We start from the raw sequence: 13177 nt of genomic DNA, 5'->3' as shown, positions 1-13177 counted from the left end.
ACGCACTGGGATCGGAGCATTTTCCGGCGAGGGGCCGAAAATCTTCAAACCCCGATTTCTCCGCCGTCCGGCCTCCGTTTGCCTCACCGCCGGTCCCTTTGGAATCCTCTTCCCTCGATCTACAAAACTGCCAGAAATCTCAGCCAACGGCCACCGCACGCGCTGCCGCCGGCGACGGTTCCGGCAAGTACCCAGTTGCACCGCCGATCCCTGTCCACTGATTCCGACCTCCTGAATCCAAATCCGGCATCCTTTTCTGTCAATTCACCACGGTTTGGGAGAATTGAGGAGTCGAATCCCGAAAGCTTTCCGGTGAGATTCCGGCCATCCTGGGTCCGATCACCGGAAAGTAATACCGAATCCGTGATCCTCATCACTCAAGCTTCGATTCGGTATATAACTCGTAACTTTTAGTTGTCGTTTGCATTCGCTCCCCGGGTACCCATTTGGGAGTTACCCGATTAAAATATTAAATATTTGGTTGGTATACTGTGGATGTTTTAGGTGCGCGTACGAGTAGTGGAGTTGATCCTGCGGAGGATCTTAGCTGATTTACGCGCTTAAGGTGAGTGACCCACCTTTAAAAATATTTTGGGCAATTAATTATGTTTAATTGGTGTTTAAATTATGCTCATGTGGTACAATTTAATTATGATTTTATTGTGATTTAATTTATTTATTATGCATGAGCAAAGTATATTTCGGTAATAATCGTACGTGGTTTTAAGTATTATTTTTTGGCATAATTGGTTTAAATAATTTATGAAAATATTTGTTTAAATTGGTGGTTTAATTTTATAATTATGCCCACGGTATTTTATTTGTTGAACATTGTATTACGAGAAAAATTATGGTTTATTTGTTATCGATGTTTCGTACTGGTTTGTTAAATGAAAATATGTGGGATGGTAAGTGTGAAAATTTAATATATTTCCTACGGTAATTTTGGAAAACGGTACGGTTGATTTAATAATTATTTTTAGACACATTCATACAGTATTGGTGTTCTGGTATATGTATATGTGGTTTAGCGCGCAAGTATTATGTCTCCCGTGGTTGCCATTGGACCGTGGGCAGGCAAGTTTGATTTGGCCACAGCCGCTCCCCTCCTTGGCCGGGATGACGGTTTCAGCAGCGGTACTGTCGGGACGTCGAAGTGCCGTTTGCAAGTTTCTCTCTTTAATCTCCCTGCCAGTCGGTGCTCAGGACACTGGGTATCGGAAGGCATCACCGGTATATGGTATGGTGCGTCAAGTGTAAATTTTCAAATAAAGTTTCAAACCCCAAAGGTGTTCAAAAATTATTTATTATAATTTATTACATTTTAATTATATATTGGGGTATTCATTTATTTATTGTTTATCAAATGGTTTGATCCCTTGGTTTTCGGGAAGTACGAATATCAGGTTTTGTGAAATCGTTTTAAAAAGGGAATATTTCCAACGGAGTGATTGGTGAGAGTTTTGAGGGAAATTATTATTCCAACTGTTATTATTATTTATTTATTAATTGTTGGTATTAATTCAATTCCCTTATTTGTTATATTATTGTTATTATTATTATTAAAAATGTTCAGTAGCTAGGGTCACTCATTGAGATGATTAGCATCTCACGTTTTTAAGTTCCGTTCCCTTAGGTGCAAGGGGTGGTAGACGTTCTTCCGGGGCGAACCAATTCTCCGCCGCTATCGTGTTTCGAGAAGTACTTTTGTACTCATTCATTTCAGTTGTATTATTTCTTTCATCTTCGTTGTATTTCTGTTGATTAGCACTTCATAAAGCTCTGTATACTATTTGGACACTTATGTTTTATTTATGCACTAGGTTGCTGTTATTGTGGTGAAATGCTGTAAATTTGTGGGATCAATTTGTAGTTTTGCGGGATGAATAAGGGGATGAGTATAGAAGTGTGATTTTAGTGCAGGTAAATTTTTGGTAAGTCCTACCCTTAGGGGAGGTGCTGCCGGATTTTCCGTTGGAAGGTTCGGTGGTATTTCCCTGGATCAGGGTTTGTCTAGGGTTCCGGGAAGGAATTCTGGACGGGTCCTGACAATTGGTATGATGTCACATTATTTAAAAACAGTAATTTTATACTAATTCAATTCGTTTATCAAAATTTTGGCAAACAATAATGTGGCATTATGTAAACCATTATTGTAAAGCATGAATAATCTATTAACCACTCATATAATACTAGTTATTATTTACAAGTTTGTTTAATTGTTTTAATAAATAAATTTAATAAGTATTGTGAGATCCCATATCGGTTGGATAGGGAAACGAAGCATGCTTTATAAGAAGGTGTGAGTATCTTTTCTTTGAGAGGCCTTTTAAAACCGTGCGGGCTGGGTCAAAAATGAATAATATCTCATGCGGGTGGATTGGGCTATTACAGTTGGTATCAGAACCAATATCCAGATCGGTGTACCAGCGAGGATGTTAGGTCCCTCGCTAGGCCCCCAGGAGGTGGATTGTGGGCCCCTAGAAGGGTGGATTGTGAGATCCCATGTAGCATACCTTATAAGAGGGTGTGGATACCTTTCCTTTGAGAGGTCTTTTAAAACGATAATATCTCATATGGGTGGACTGGGCTATTACAAGTATAATATTGCTTATTTAAAAATATTAACCAAAAAAAAAAAATTGAAGTTGAAAAAAAAATTATTTTTTTGAAATGAAATATGATAGAATCATAGATTAAAAAGAAATGCAATAGAAGATCTCCGTCCTATCAAATGAAGTCTATTGATGGAGCATTTTGATTATTTTGCATCCAAGAATAAAAAGTGATAATTATATGCCAACTTTAGCTTTGGTCGAGAAGCTGTTTCCACTCATGACTCGTCCATGGAGAAACTATTTTGTAGGACAGATCTATAGTTGAGTTAATAGATTTGTCCAACTAAAAATTACCAACTCATTAAGATTTAACATATCATCTATATACATCCACCAATTTAAAATCAATAACTTTTAACTAACAAATCAATTTTGCTTAATTCTACCATATTTAACATATTCAATTTTCTTATAAAGAATTTTCATCCAAAAAAATATTTTCTTGTAAGGAATACTTCTATTTTGATTTATATACTTTGTTGTCCAAAAAATTAAAAAAAAAATTAACATTTAACCAAAAAAAAAAAAAAAAACTTAAACAAAATATCACATTGTAGTTTGCATGCGTAAAATAAATGTTTTTTTTTTCTTTTTTTCTTTTTTTTTTTTGGTATGACACTTGTGTATGATATATAATACCTGTATGTAATACATATATAAATTGGGAACTCAGTGGAAAAATGCCGGTATTGGAAGTATATCCAATTATAAATAATAGAGGAGAGAAAGTGTAGAGGGGCAAATATACTGATAGAGAAGAAAAGAGTTTGACTAACGGGTAACTCTTTGGGTTATTTGGTATTGACGCGCATGGGCGCTCTTCATAGCCCGTCCATTGCTGTATTCTCTCTCTCTCTCTCTATGTGTGTGTGTGTATATATATATATGTCCAAGTTAATTTTATTTCGCACAAGCATATATTATACTAAATATACATGTATATCAGAAAATTGTTGTATTTCTCTCTCTGTATATATATATATATATATGTCCAAGTTAATTTTATTTTGCACAAGCAGATATTATACTAAATATATATGTATACCAGTTTTATCTTTTTACTTTTAATATAATTGTCTTTCAAAAGCATTTAAATTAGAAAAAAGGTATTTTTTTTTTAAAGGGAGATTGAATATGTTAAGCATGCTAGAATTAAGCAAATTGATTTGTTAATAAAAAATAAATATCAATTTTAGATTGATTATGTGGATTTACATAGATAATGTGTTAACTTTTTAATAAATCGATAATTTTTAATTGAATAGGTCCATAACAGAAGTGGTAGGTCCATCCTAGCATATAATTTCTCCTCGCGTGTGCATCATTAAGCTTCATATCTATCTCTTTTCAATGAACCATGAAATAGATACGTGAAATTGGTTTAGATGTACAACCCCCTCACCATTATACTTTGGAGGTCATACGATTCTAGGAAAAACCAAGGAATAAAGTATTGGGAAGTGGTGGTCCATACAATTATACTAGGGAGGTCAGAGGATTCTAGAAAAAAACCCAGGAAGAAATTATTGGGATTGTTATGATTGATTTTATTTAGTGTGATGTGGACCTGTGTTGTAGTGGTGGTCCTTACTACTTCGACCTGTGTTGTAGTGGTGGTCCTTACTACTTCGACCTGTGTTGTAGTGGTGGTCCTTACTACTTCTTTTATCTTTTCCTAATTTGACATATAGAGAAAAAGTTTTTTATGCATTTAGGTAGAGGAAGAATAAAAGAAGCTGAATTTTCCATGAGATGCTAGTCGCTCTAGTATCTAATAAATAGTCATTGTGTCATTTTCTGTTTTTGTACTTTTTTGTAAAAATGATTAGATAATATAGTAAAGTTTATTTTACTATGAATTATATTGTAATATCATTTTAATTCAGTCATTTTAGGTAGTTTAAAATAACTACAATTGATTTATCAAAAAAAAAAAAAAACTACAATTGAAATAATTATTTGTAACTCTTTAAAGTTTGGACATTTTTGTTTCCTAATCTATATATGAAGATGTATTCCTACAAAGACATATATATTTTCTCAAACAATGATCCCAAATTTAAACTATCATATCTATATAAAAACAAAGATGTAAAGTTATAGATAAATAAGATGTGGGAGGGGGGGGGGGGGGGGGGAGTACTGTATTAACCACAATATTTATTGTAGCTGAAAGTCTACAATTTGTCACAAAATAGTTTTAATGACAAGAAATGCTGTTACATTTTATGGTTAAGGTAATAACATTTCAAACATTTCAATTTGAGCAACCTTTCAAGACACTAAGGTAACAAAAATATATATAGATATATATATATATAACTTCTAGATTAAGTAAACTAACCTTTATATACACTCTAATTCTAATGGGAATTGATACTAATTAGGGAAGGAGGTGTTGTTTTGGTAGGCCATCTGAAAATAACGAGCCTTCTTGGAATTTTTGGAAATTCAATTGGTGAACGAACTGCACTAGATATTGACTTCAAAATATTCTTAAAGGCACACCTAAAGGCGGTTGTTAGTTCCCCTGCTAGATCCTTGGCAGATGTTGTTCCCTTCAACAAAAAAAAGCTCTAAATTGATCAGTATTTTTCCTAGTAGCAACTGTAATTGGTGGTGGTTAAGTACTTACAATTTCTAGTCTCTAGAGTTGTAGCATCCCGTTCCGAAGTACATCGGAAATTTCTAAAATTTGATCAAAGTTGACCGGGTTTGACCGTCATTGATCGAGAAGGGATCAAATGTTGACTTTTTGCTCTTGATGGAATTTCACATTGACCGAGGTATCGTTAAAAAGTACACATTGTCACGAGTCCATAGACTAGTAGCACGTTAAAACGGAGCTATGAATTGAAAGTTATGAGCAATACAAGTTGAGGTCCAAATTGTTCAAGGGGTGCCCAAGTTGACTTTTTGTTCATGCAAATTTGAGCTTTGACTCATGTATGGTTGTGAAGTACTCGTTGATACGAGTTCATAGACTAGTGGTATGTCCGATTTGGACATGTGGTTTGAAAGTTATGGACATGCAAATTTTTCTGAATACTGTAATATTTTAATATATTTTGACTTGAGTGAACAGTATATGCCACGTGTCATATTTTCAGCCAATCCCGTGGGTGATAAGTGAACAGTATCACCCACAGGTGGCTTTTATTTTGGCCAAAACATGTGAGCTGGGGGGAAGAGAGAGAAAGAGGGGAGGAGAGAGAGAGAGAGGGGGGGGGGGGGGGGGGAAGAAGCCACCACCACTGGCCACCAGCGTTGACCATCGTCCAATCACTTTTAAGCCACACGCACCACCCTAGCTTGAAGCCCACTTGAAAACTGGCCTGCCAGCCAAAAATCATGGCCAAATCGCCGGCGACGCGCTCGAATCAGGATATTTTTCGGCGAGTAGTCAATTTCCTTCTCTAGCCAATATCTCCTAAACCAGAGCTCTGTTTGCCTCACCGCCAGTCCTGTTGAGTTACCCATCACCAGATCTACCACTTCATCAAGTTTCACGGCCAGTGGCCACCGGACGCGCCACCGGTGGTGGCGAATTCTGGTGACCATGGCGGCTCATTGGAAAACCCAATTCCAGTGAGTTTCCGATCACCCTACCTATCCTTCCCTACTAATTCGACCTCCCTAAACCCAAATCTGAGGTTGTTTTCCTCCAATTCACGACGGATTGAGAGAATCGAGGACTTGAATTCCGAGAGCTTTCCGACAAGATCCCGACCACCACGGGTCCGACCTCCAAGAGGTAAGCCTCAATCCACGATACTCATTCCATAAGCTTCATTTCAGTATATTACTCACAAATTTTGGTTAACGTTTGTGTTAAACCTCCTGGTACCGGGTATTATTTACCCGAATAAAATATTAATTTATTTGAGTTATGTAATATTATTGTTCTAGGAGCACGTGTGCGTCGTGGAATTGATCCCATGGAGGATCTTAGGTTAATTGCGTGCTCGAGGTGAGTGACCCACCTTCAAATTAATTTCGGGAATAAAATTTGTGAATATTTTGTATTAATTGAATATTTGAAATTGATATTCTATGTGATAAATATTTAGTAGATTTATATTTGGAAATTTGATGCTCAATTGAGTGAATCAAAATATTTATATATTAAGAAATATTTTGATCTAAAGAATTTTATAAAATTGAAATTGAAATTATTAATTATTAAATTAATTTGTTGGAATATTTCATAATTGAATATTTCAAAAATATGTTTATGTGTTCGATATTATGAGAATTTCTATCTAGAATTGTATTGCCAATTTATAATGTTTTTAATATATGTTTTGGTGCCAAAAGAATATATTTGGGAATTTAAAGAAGTTGTGGTTTTGATTTATTTTAATTATTGCTATGGTTATTATTCAATTATTGTGCACAATTATACGAATTAATTATATATGGAATTTATAGGGTTTTCATATTATTGATTTAAATTGATTTCTGAGAATTTGAGAAAAATATGGATTTAAATTATTATGTTTCAAAAATATTTATGCATTGAAATATTAATGGCTTGACCTTATGCCATTGAAAAAATTGTATATTCAAATTGATGGATTTGAACTTAATGGATTTATAATGATGATTTAAAAGAGAATGTGGAAAATTACGGGTTTAATTGGATAGAATAAACCCGATGATATTTATGAAATTTTGAGATTTTGAAAAATATTGATTTATGATTTACAAGTTTTTAGATGCACCATACACGTACTGGTGTTCTGTGTATATGGATGTGATTAGTGCGCACATGGATATAATTAGCGCGCAAGTGGGCGTGAGAAGCGCGCAGGTGATTTATAGAGTTGTCCTGTGGTTGCCATCGGATGAGGGTAGGCCGCCCTTCCATGGCCGGGACGCCTGTTAGCAGCGGCGCGGTGGGACGCCATGTGACCATATGCCGGTTTCTCTTTTTAACCTCCTGTCTGGTGGTGCTTGGGATGCTGGATACCGTTGGCGCCACTGATATATAGTGGATACATCAAATAGTTTTCAAAACATGGATTTCAAAATAAATATTTTGAAATTGTATTTAAATTAAGAATATATTTAATATTGTTTTTATTATTTATTTCAATTGGAGGTTTTAATTTGATTTAATTTTTCCTTTGCTTAATTATTCAATAAATTGATTTATTTTAATTATTTAATTATTTCATGAATTGTTTTAATGTGAGTTTTATTAATATTTCGGTATTAATTGTTATGACATGCATTAATTATTTAGTAATTGTTATAAGTTATTTTTATTTCAATTTATTTCATTATGAATTTGGATTCTTGAATTATCGTATTTTATTAGAAAACTATTGACTAATTGTTTTCCTTGGTCTTCGGGGCATACAAATAGCGGGTTTTGAAAACATTTTAAAAGGAGAACTTTTTCAACGAAGTGAATGGTGAGAGTTTTGAGGGAAAAATATTATTTTCAATTTATTATCATTTATTTATTCTTGATTAACCAAGTATACTATGATCGTTATTATTACCATAATTGTGTATATAGATTGGGTCACTCACTGAGATGATTAGCATCTCATGTTTTTAAATTTCGTTCCCCCAGGTTCAGGTTAGTAGACGTTGATCGTCCGGGGCGAGTCCGACGTCTCAGTTCATTGTCGAAAGTCCAAGAGAAGCTTTTCCTTCCTTTTTCCTCTCCATCTTGTATTGTTTCTTTATCTGTTATTGTATTAAAATCATATTTATTTGTATAATGCTCTGTATACGGATTGGACAGATATTTGTTTAATTGTTTACTGATTCCCTGTTATTATTTTGGAGTGCTATAAATTTGTGGAAACAAATTGTATTAAGGTGGGAGGAATAAGGTGGTGTTTATTGGAGTATGTTTTATGTGCAGAGAATTTTGTGAAAAGTCCTACCCTTATGGAAGATGCTGTCGGATTTTTCGTTGGAAGATTCGGTGGTGTTTCCCTGGAATCAGGGTTTATCTAGGATTCCGGTGAGAAATTTTAGACGGGTCTTGACAAGAGCTTAATCACATTTATTTGAATGAGGACATTTCACATTGGCAAATTAAGAAAAAGCTCAAGGAGTACGATCAATACATACAAACAAGCTCACAGGCGATAAAGGGTATTGGAAACAATTATGGAAAGATACAGTATCCAACTTTATTAGCAAGCCTCACAAAAAATGGGTTCAAGAAAAGCTAGATGTGAATGCTGGAGAATATATGTTAGCTCAGTGTTGGCTATTGGGTGCCAACAGGATAAGAAGATGGGGTCTCAATTTGCATTTTCTTTGGGGGACTAATGTAACAGCCCAGACCATCCGCATGCACTATTGTCCGCTTTGGGCCTAGCCCACACGGTTTTGTCAAAAGGCTTCACAAAGGAAAGGTATCCACACCCTCTTTTAAGGCATGCTTCGTTCTCCTTTCCAACCGATGTGGGATCTCACAATCCTCCCCCCTTGGGGTCCAGCGTCCTCGCTGGCACACCGATTCGGGTACTAGCTCTGAAACTATCTGTCAAGACCCATCTAAAATTCCTCCCCGGATGTCAAGACTCGTCCAAAATTTCCCACCGGAATCCTAGACAAGCCCTGATCCCAGGGAAACCTTACCGGACCCTCCAATGGAAAATCCTGCAAAACCTCCCCTAAGGATTGGACTTACCATAATTTTCCTGCACTGAAAATACACTTCTATATACACCACCTTATTCCTCCCACATTACTACAATTTAAGTTCCATAACTGGCAGCACTTCGATAACAAATTATATAAAAAGGCATATAATGGAATTAATTTAGTAAATAACCAATTAAAATATACCATCACAGATTCTCGTTCGCCCACACCACCCACTTAGTGCTGCACATGTCAAATACACTTTAATATCGTGTTAAAAATATGACAATGCATAACATAGAAAGAAAGGTAAAACAACATCACATTAACAACATAATAAAAACAATAACAACGTTTTAATGATACTGGTATTAATGTAACTTGCCCGAGGGCTACCACATAACCACATCTGCCCAAGGGCTATCTCGCATGCCCGGAGGCTACCACTTGTCCGAGAACTATTATACTTGTCCGATGGCTATCTTTCTTGCCCATAGGCTGTTATACTTATCCGAAGGTATCATATGGTAGTAATAATAATATAATAATATCGATTAAGAATATTGGTAAGAAATTAAATCACAGTTAGATAACATAACATAAATACATAAAAATCATATCTTAGAATCCATAGCATAAAATGAAATATGCACGCTCGTAATGGAGATACGTACGATACCTTCTGACATGCTACGTGATCCATGATTCCAGCTGTTGCCGGCACCTTACTGCCAATACAAACCAAGGTGGTTGCTTATATTGGCCATCCGATCCCCTGGACTCATAGGCAACATGATTATGGGGCTAGCTCTACATGGACCACATTTGTTCGCCACCTCTATATGGTGCGGTATATACAGAATAATATCAAATAATATAATATACAAATATATGTACGAACACACACACATATATACACATATATATATATATATATATATAATATACTTGATGCACCATACTATATACCAGTGGTACCCTCCGATACCCAGCGTCCCGAGCACCGTCTGGCGGGGGGGGGGGGGGTTAAAGAGAGAAACTTGCATTCGGTCACTTCGGCGTCCCGACAGCGCCGCTGCTTAAACCGTCATCTCGGCCGTGGAGGGGGGCAGCTTATGGCCAATATCAAACTTGCCTACCCTCGGTCCGATGGCAACTCACGGGAGACATTACAACCTACACGCTTATCATAATCATATATACAGTACAGAACATCAGTACGTGTATGGGTGCATCTAAATAACTAACCATATTTATTATTAAAATACCAAAGTTTTTCCAAAATTTACCATGGGAATTATACCATTTTCAAATTCAACATCCCACATTTTTTTCTTTAACATTTCCAGTATAAATCCACCGATAGTAATATACAATTAATTTTTCTCCAAATCATAAAATCAATCAAATAATATTCCAAGGGCATAATTATATGATTTGAGACCACCAAACTTAAACCAATATTTTCCTCGAAATATTTAAACCAAATCATGCCCAAAAATAATATTAAAATCCAAATACACTTAATTAAATGAAAACACATTGCTCATACGTAATGAATACAATTAAATCACAATAATAAAATCGAGAATTCCTTAATAAACTAAATTTCCATTTGGCATCAATAAACATAATAAAATTTAAATCATAATTTCATAAAATTAGTCTCTTCCACAATAATTCAATTCAACACAATTTCGCATCTTCAATATAAATAATAACTTAGTTACATATCCAACACATAAATTTCATTTTTTCAAATATTTAATTAGCACAAAATATACTTAACTTAACAACCCAGGATATAAATATGAGGCAATATATATACTAATCAACATAACTTAGCATCATAAATTTAAATAGCAGTTTCTTAACTATTAAACACATTTAACAAAAAGTATATATATATATATACGGTAAAACCTTTAACAACAAATTTCACAAGCGCAATGTCAAAATACATATGTATAAATACAATTGGATGTGTAGAATCAAAGGCTTCAACAATACATATTTATACACGTATATATATAAATACACCCACTCACACATCTCAATATATATATTCACATATTACCATGTATTTATATACATCACCGCACATGTATATATATATAATGCATGTATTTATCAATACTCCCATACACATATATACAGAAAACGCTCACACATATATGTATATATATAGATATATATATATAATATACAATTTAATTTATTAATTTAATCAAAAATACTAACCTCTCAAATACACATCCATAATTTACAAACGAGATATCAATGCGAAGCCAAGGATATGGAGAATGAAATTCTGACCTTCGATTGGCTTGAAACCGCCGGCGATGGCCGGAATTTTTGTCTGGAGCCGCTGCCGACTTGCCCCCCCCCCCCCCCTGTACACCATGAACGAGCTTAAATTGGGGAAATTGAAGGTCAACATCAGCTTCAGAGGGTCCAATTTAAAGGGAAGGGACTAAGAACCTAGTCGGAAACAGCGAGAATCCGGTGACCGGACGAGCTGCTATCGCCAGCTTCCATGGCGGTTTCCCGGCCCGTCGATAGCTTTCCCGGTGACCTGAGCACACTTTAACGAAGCTCACATGATGGGCTGCTGGTTGGTGTGGTCAGTGCGACTTAGGTGCGCCGGAGCACGGCGGATTCAGCTGGAGAGAGAGGGACGGCTGCCGCCGCTTCCACCGCCTGATCTGGGCGCGTCGCCACCTGACCGGCCACCAAATTTGGCAGCCAAGCTCGCCAGCGGCTGGGCTACGTCTATGGCCAGCGCGTCTAGGCAATGGGTGGCCGGAAATGGTGAAGGCCAATGGACCCGAGGGAGGGAAGAAAAGAAAAAAAAGAAGAAAGAAGAAGAAGGAAGAAGAAGAAGAAGAAGAAGAAGAGGGATCGGGGGGCTGGGTCCCCTTTTTTTCCCACATGGGGGAAAGAAAAGAAAAAGAAAAAAAAAGAAAAGAAAAAGAAAAAGAAAATAAAATAAAATAATTAAATAATATTAAAAATAATATTATTATATAAAATAACAATAATAAAATAATATGGTATTAAGCATGGTTGACATGTGGCATCTCATCATGGTGAAACATGGTCACATTTATTAAGTCACACGTGGCACATTGTTACACATTTAAAAATAATATTAAAATAATATGGTATCTTAAAATTTTGCAGGTCTATAACTTTTTAACGGGATGTCCAAATCAGGCGTGCCGCTAGTCTGTGGACTCGTATCGATGAGCACTTCACAACCATGTATGAGTCAAATCTCATTTCCCCATAAATAAAAAGTCCAACTCCGGCACTCTTAGACAATTTGGACCCCAATCTTGTTTTACTCATATCTTTCAAACCGTAGCTCCGTTTTCAATGTGCTACTAGTCTATGAACTCGTGCCAACGTGTACTTCGTAACGGTACCTCAGTCAATCTAGAATTCCATCCGAGTCAAAAAGTCAACTTTTGACCCCTTGGTCAATGGTCAACGGTCAACCTCGGTCAAAGTTGGAAAATTTCCGTTATAATTTGGGACGGGGTGTTACACCGGAACCCTAGACAAGCCCTGATCCCAGAGAAACCCTACCGGATCTTCCAATTTCAAATAAATTCTATGAATCCACACCTCAAGCAATAAGGAATTTAAATCTTAATTCTAACATCACCACCAATACTATGAACAAATCACTAGATCCTTAACCCATAAAAGTATTCCACACTTCTTAAATTCTAACTATGTCCCAAAAATCATACTCCTTATCATTGTAAATTATCACCAACAATATCAACCACCTTGAATCGATAAAGCACCACCAATGCGAACGTTAAATTTCCGAGGAAATAAGATATCAAGATCTTAGCTTCTAGAATGAAAATCACCATGCTTAAACATCTAATTATGCCTAAGGAATCATCCTCATTGATTAACTAATTGTCTTA

Source organism: Ziziphus jujuba, chromosome 9 (genome assembly GCF_031755915.1).
Source record: "Ziziphus jujuba cultivar Dongzao chromosome 9, ASM3175591v1".
Lineage (NCBI taxonomy): Eukaryota > Viridiplantae > Streptophyta > Magnoliopsida > Rosales > Rhamnaceae > Ziziphus > Ziziphus jujuba.
This window is presented reverse-complemented; position numbering follows the sequence as displayed.